Genomic DNA, 7821 nt, shown 5'->3' with positions numbered 1-7821 from the left:
TCTTTCGTATCCATGTTTTGCTGCACATTAGGAGATCTGCCTGAGCATCAGACCCATAGGCTTCTACAGAACCACTTTTATCTCACTGCTGCAGCATGCATACTGCATCACACACACACAAACATACAAACACTCAAGTCGTATGCACGTACGTGTGTGTCTGATCTATTTAAATCCCTCGCCGCCCACTTCACACCAGAACCCCAGCAGAGTAGAACATCACTTCTGTGGAACTGTGGATTTGAGTTATAAAGGAGATATCTTTAAGGGAAATAAACTTTGCAGGCCGTTGGCCATATGTAATTTGCTATTGATGAAGTTGGGTAATATATACTATATATACAAAAGTATGTGGACACCCCTTCAGATTAGTGAATTCTGCTATTTCAGCCACACCTGTTGCTGACAGGTGTATAACACAGGTGTATAACAAAGCCATACAATCTCCATGGACAAACATTGGCAGTGAATGGCCTTATTTGTCACGACTTCCGCCGAAGTCTGCTCCTCTCCTTGTTCGGGCGGCGGTCGACGTCACCGGCTTTCTAGCCATCGCCGCTCCACATTTTCATTGTTCCATTTGTTTTGTCTTGTTCCCTGCACACCTGGTTTACATTCCCTAATCATACTGCATGTATTTATTCCTCTGTTCCCCCACATGTCTTTGTGGGAAATTGTTTTGTTACGTGTTTAGTGTGATGCGCCAGACTGGTTTTCTCCCGGGTATCGTATTTTGACCCGTTGTATGTATTTGTCATACATTTTGTATATTTGTGAGTGTTTTCGCGCTTGTTTACTTTTACCTGTGGCTGGAGGTTTTTGGACGCAGTTGCGTCCGTCTTTTGTGCCTCTGCCAAATAAAGTGCGCCTGATCACAACTCACTGCTCTCCTGCAGCTGACTTCGTACCAGTAGCGCACAACCTTGACATTATTGAAGAGCTCAGTGACTTTCAATGTGGCACCGACATAGGATGCCACCATTCCAACAAGTCGGTTAGTCAAATTTCTGCACTGCTAAAGTTGCCCCGGTCAACTGTAAGTGCTGTTATTGTGAAGGGGAAACGTCTAGGAGCAACAATGGCTCAGCCACAAAGTGGTAGGCCACACAAGCTCACAGAACGGGACCACCGAGTGCTGAAGCGAGTAAAAATTGTCTGTCTTTGGTTGCAACACTCACTACTGAGTTCCAAACTGCCACTGGAAGCAACATCAGCACAAGAACTGTTCATCGGGAGCTTCGTGAAATGGGTTTCTAGGGCCGAGCAGCCGCACACAAGCCTAACATCACCATGACCAATGCCAAGCGTCGGCTGGAGTGGTGTAAAGCTCGCCGCCATTTGACCCAGTGGAAGCATTCTCTGGAGTGGTGAATCACGTTTCACCATCTGGCATTCCAATGGACTAATTTGGGTTTGGCGGATGCCAGGAGAACGCTACCCACCCCAACGCATAGTGACAACTGTAAAGCTTGGTGGAGGAGGAATAATGGTCTGAGGCTGTTGAATGAAGGGAAATCTTAACGCTACAGAATACAATGACATTATAGACAATTCAGAAATGGTTTGTCGAGGTCGGTGTGGAAGAACTTGGCTGGCTTGTACAGAGCCCTGACCTCAACCTCATCGAACACCTTAGGGATGAATTGGAACGCCGACTGCAAGCCAGACCTAACTGCCAAACATCATTGCCCGACCTCACTAATGCTCTTGTGGCTGAATGCAAGCAAGTCCCCGCAGCAATGTTCCGACATCTTGTGGAAAGCCTTTCCCAGAAGAGTGGAGGCTGTTATAGCAGCAAAGGGGGGACCAACTCCAAATTAATACCCATGATTTTGGAATGAGATGTTCGATGAGCAGGTGTCCACATACTTTTGGTAATGTAGTGTATATCATATATGATATTATATATACCTTACATGTGACCTGTGATAAGACTATGCAATTAATATGACAAAGTATATTATTATAATATTTATCTAACTCCATAAAGATGATTTTACAATCTGCAACCAGGACTATTGTTGAGTTACAGGATAAAAACTATCAACAAAGGTCTGACCATGGGATACTGAAAGCAAATAGATTGAATGTCTTTGTAAAATTATGGATTCACAAACATGACATTAAGGCATTAATCATCTAAACATGATTAGAGAGGGAGAGAAAGAGATAAGTCATAGCCTAAAAGGCCATGACCCAAGAGTCCCTGGGGAGGAAAGAGAAAGTGAGAGAGTATATCCCACCACAGCAGGTCAGGAACAAAGAAGACAGAGACAATGAAGATAAAACACTTTTACAACATCTGACTGTTTTCAGAAAACAACATCTGAGTTGTTGACCAATAGAATACTGTTGAGTTAACTTCCAATCACATCATCAGACCTACATGACAAATTGTACCTCTATATCATAGAGGTGTGAGAGAATGGAGAATGTGGAGAGCAACACAAAGTAAGCTGAATTCCTAAGAAAACAATAAAACCTTTTACATCGAGTGTTGACAAAAGTGATGTCAGGGGTTGTGAGATAATGCAGCATTCCTAAGACAACATAAGTTAATTATTGCATCAATGTAAAGATTCATTTCGGGGGCTGGGCCCGCCACTACATTGACTATTCCGACAGGGTCTATCGTTATTTGCGTTCATGTACTGCAGTAAGGATCATCCACTTTCTAAATGGATTAATCTCTCCTCTCCTGAAAAATGTATGTGAATGAACTAAAGAAGACTGCATGAACGGAAGTGGAAAAGGGGGGAGGGGCAGGTGTTGCACTTCTTGGCCACATTCCAAGGATTGGACATTTGGCCGAGTTGCGTTTGGGCATGTTTCCAGAGGCTCTCTTGCTCCATATTTGTTGATAAGAGATGAAAGGGCAGAGCAGAGGAGAGCAGAGGAGAGCAGAAGAGAAGAGAGGAGAGGAGAGGAGGGAGAGAGGAGAGGAGAGGAGAGGAGAGGAGAGGAGAGGAGAGGAGAGGAGAGGAGAGGAGAGGAGAGGAGAGGAGAGGAGAGGAGAGGAGAGGAGAGGAGAGGAGAGGAGAGGAGAGGAGAGGAGAGGAGAGGAGGGAAAAGGAAAAGAGGGAAGAGGAGAGAAGGGAAGAGGAGGGAAGAGGAGAGGAGAGGAGAGGAGAGGAGAGGAGAGGAGAGGAGAGGAGAGGAGAGGAGAGGAGAGGAGAGGAGGGGAGGGAAGAGGAGGGAAGAGGAACGGAGGGAAGAGAAGAGACTACACAACAAAGAGAGAAGAAAAGATAACAGAGAAAAGAAAAGAAAAGAAAAGAGACGATAAGAGACAAGAAGAGACGATAAGACAGGCCTGAGAGAAATCCTCTCTACTACTGTATAAATGTCCCTCCACCCTAAACACCTCTTGTGATGGATCAATTACATCAAATCAAATGTATTTATATAGCCCTTCTTACATCAGCTGATATATCAAAGTGCTGTACAGAAACCCAGCCTAAAATCCCCCAAACAGCAAGCAATGCAGGTGTAGAAGCGCGGTGGCTAGGAAAAACTCCCTAGATAGGCCAAAACCTAGGAAGAAACCTAGAGAGGAACCAGGCTATGAGGGGTGGCCAGTCCTCTTCTGGCTGTGCCAGGTGGAGATTATAACAGAACATGGCCAAGATGTTCAAATGTTCATAAATGACCAGCATGGTCAAATAATAGCAATCACAGTGAACAGGTCAAGGTTCCATAGCTGCAGGCAGAACAGTTGAAACTGGAGCAGCAGCACAGCCAGGTGGACTGGGGACAACAAGAGAGCATACTTAAAACCTGTTAGGGACAGACGTTCCGCTAGCGGAATGCACTCCCCGGACTTCTACTTCAACCACAAATGTTGTTTTGGTTCGAAATAATCCATAGTTATATTGAAAAAGCTCCGTTTTGTTCGTGCGTTGAGGTCACTATCCGAAGGGTGAAGCACGGGCGCATTTCGTGATAAATTCAAAATATTCCATTACCGTACTTCGAAGCATGTCAAACGCTGTTTAAAATCAATTTTTATGCTATTTTTCTCGTGAAATAGCGATTATATTCCAACCGGGCGACGTTGTATTCATTCAAACACTGAAAGAAAAACATGGAGTCGTCTCGTGCACGCGTGCTCCAGTGTCATTGTTCTCAGCAAGACCACTCACAAAAACTCCTGCTGTTTTTCGCCCAGAGACTGGAGAGCTCTCATTCCACTTTCTGGCGCCTTCTGAGAGCCAATGAAAGCCTTAAAAAATGTCACATTACAGCAGAGATGCTGTATTTTTGATAGAGATGCCCTAGTAGGAGAACAAATTGTCAGACAGGGCACTTCCTGTATAGAATCTTCTCAGGTTTTGCCCTGCCATATGAGTTCTGTTATACTCACAGACACCATTCAAACAGTTTTAGAAACCTTAGAGTGTATTCTATCCATATCTACTAATTATATGCATATTCTAGTTTCTGGGCAGGAGTAGTAACCAGATTAAATTGGGTACGTTTTTTATCCGGCCGTGAAAATACTGCCCCCTATCCCAAACAGGTTAAATTCACACAGGACACCGGATAAGACAGGAGAAATACTCCAGATATAACAGACTGACCCTAGCCCCCCGACAAATAAACTACTGCAGCATAAATACTGGAGGCTGAGACAGGAGGGGTCAGGAGACACTGTGGCCCCATCCGATGATACCCCGGACAGGGCCAAACAGGCAGGATATAACCCCACCCACTTTGCCAAAGTACAGCCCCCACACCACTAGAGGGATATCTTAAACCACCAACTTACCATCCTGAGACAAGGCCGAGTATAGCCCACAAAGATCTCCGCCACGGCACAACCCAAGGGGGGGCGCCAACCCGGACAGGAAGACCACGTCAGTGACTCAACCCACTCAAGTGACGCACCCCTCCTAGGGACGGCATGGTAGAGCACCAGTAAGCCAGTGACTCAGCCCCTTGGGGAATGTCAAGGAATGTACAGCTGTGTGTCATCCACATAGCAGTGAAAGTTAACATTAGTTTTCGAATGACATCCCCAAGAGGTAAAATATATAGTGAAAACATTAGTGGTCCTAAAACGGAACCTTGTGGAACACCGAAATTTACAGTTGATTTGTCAGAGGACAAACCATCCACAGAGACAAACTGATATCTTTCAGACAGATAAGATCTAAACCAGACCAGAACTTGTCCGTGTAGACCAATTTGGGTTTCCAATCTCTCCAAAAGAATGTGGTGATCGATGGTATCAAAAGCAGCACTAAGGTCTAGGAGCACGAGGACAGATGCAGAGCCTCGGTCTGACGCCATTAAAAGGTAATTTACCACCTTCACAAGTGCAGTCTCAGTGCTATGATGGGGTCTAAAACCAGACTGAAGCATTTCGTATACATTTTTTCTCTTCAGGAAGGCAGTGAGTTGTTGTGCAACAGCTTTTTCTACGATCTTTGAGAGGAATGGGAGATTCGATTTAGACCGATAGTTTTTTATATTTTCTGGGTCAAGGTTTGGCTTTTTCAAGAGAGGCTTTATTACTGCCACTTTTAGTGAGTTTGTTACACATCTGGTGGATAGAGAGCCGTTTGTTATGTTCAGCATAGCCAAGCACAGGAAGCAGCTCTTTCAGTAGTTTAGTTGGAATAGGGTCCAGTATGCAGCTTGAAGGTTTAGAGGCCATGATTATTTTCATCATTGTGTCAAGAGATATAGTACTAAACACTTGAGTGTCTCCCTTGATCCTAGGTCCTGGCAGAGTTGTGCAGACTTAGGACAACTGAGCTTTGGAGGAATATGCAGATTTAAAGAGGAGTCCGTAATTTGCTATCTAATGATCATGATCTTTTCCTCAAAGAAGTTCATGAATGTATTACTGCTGAAGTGAAAGCCATCCTCTCTTGGGGAAGGCTGCTTTTTAGTTAGCTTTGCGACAGTATCAAAATTAAATTTCGGATTGTTCTTATTTTCCTCAATTAAGTTGGAAAAATAGGATGATCAAGCAGCAGTGAGGGCTCTTCGATACTGCACGGTACTGTCTTTCCAAGCTAGTCGGAAGACTTCCAGTTTGGTGTGGCTCCATTTCCGTTCCAATTTTCTGGAAGCTTGCTTCAGAGCTCGGGTATTTTCTGTTTTCCAGGGAGCAAGATTCTTATGACAAATATTTGTAGTTTTTAGGGGTGCAACTGCATCTAGGGTATTGTGCAAGGTTAAATTGAGTTCCTCAGTTAGGTGGTTAACTGATTTTTGTCCTCTGACGTCCTTGGGTAGGCAGAGGGAGTCTGGAAGAGCATCAAGGAATCTTTCAAGGAATCATGATGCTGATGAAATGCGTATCCAGCCCCCATATGAAATGTTAATGTCTAAGATCATCCGGATGGAATAGGAAAACAGTATTGTTTGACACCTCGTTGGTAAATTATCTACTGTTCATATGTCACACAGTTGATTGAAGAGAGTCATTGGAAATACTCATCCCCGCAGGGAATAGACCTGGGTTGAAATACTATTCAAAATCCTTTTAAAACATTGTATCTGGGCTTGATGGCTCTTACCCGATGTAAAGGAACATCTGGCACTCCAGTCAGGCTAGAGCAAACTCCCCCCCCCAAAAAATATTTTAAAGACTTCAAATTGTATTTGAACCCAGATCTGAAGGGAATACAGTGAGGAAAGTACCTAGACACTGAACTGATAAAAAAATATAGGAAGTAAGCTAAGTGTTTACACCAGTTGTAATGTAGCTAAAGTAGCTTTATATTCCATTGAGAAAATGAATTGATGTCACCCTCACAGTGGTTGTTTTGTACCTGATTTACAGGCTGGACTGGCGTTCTCTCTCTATCTCTCTCTGGCCATATCGGCCCACCAGATCCTCCTACATGAAACTAACAACATGTCTTCAGCCTTGTGTATCCACCCATTTCATTATGGAAAGAGTTATAATGTATCTGCGTAGAGCAAACAGACACTATAAGCACGGAGATACAAAGACGTGTGCCCATGCAGCTTAGCTTTAATACAAAACACGGTTGGTATATACAGGGTAACTTTGGAATATATTATAACATGTCACTTAGCAAATGCTTTTATCCAAAGAAAATTACAGTACAGTAAGCGCATATATTTTTTCATTTGCGGATGTAATCCCTGCAGGAATTGAACCAACTACCTTGTCTGGTGTCACTTAACCAACTAAGCCAAACAGGACCACATACTGTATACTGTAGGCCTATACAGCATTTCATGTTCCATGGTATGATAGAAGCCAATGATTTATAGGCCTCCACAATAACTGCTGCAGCAGGTTTGTGAAATAAAGCAGGGACTCTGATCAGATAGTTAACACTGACCATGGGGATCTGAGTGTGTGTGGTGTGTGTGTGTGTGTGTGTGTGTGTGTGTGTGTGTGTGTGTGTGTGTGTGTGTGTGTGTGTGTGTGTGTGTGTGTTCATAGCATTTGGGTGACTTCCTGCCACAGTAGAAGGATCTGTTTACGTAAGCCATTAGCTGCCGAGTCAAAGAGCGTCGCTCGAGGCGTGGGAACGTCGGGAGCACAAGGCAGGGGGAGGAATGGGGAACACAAGGCAGGGGAACGAATGGGGAACACAAGGCAGAGGAACGAATGGGGAACACAAGGCAGAGGAACGAATGGGGAGCACAAGGCAGGGGAACGAATGGGGAACACAAGGCAGGGGAACGAATGGGGAACACAAGGCAGGGGAACGAATGGGGAACACAAGGCAGAGGAACGAATGGGGAACACAAGGCAGGGGAACGAATGGGGAACACAAGGCAGGGGAACGAATGGGGAACACAAGGCAGGGGAACGAATGGGGAACACAA

The sequence above is a fragment of the Salmo salar genome, chromosome 10 (genome assembly GCF_965601325.2).
Source record: "Salmo salar chromosome 10, fSalSal1, whole genome shotgun sequence".
NCBI lineage: Eukaryota > Metazoa > Chordata > Actinopteri > Salmoniformes > Salmonidae > Salmo > Salmo salar.
This window is presented reverse-complemented; position numbering follows the sequence as displayed.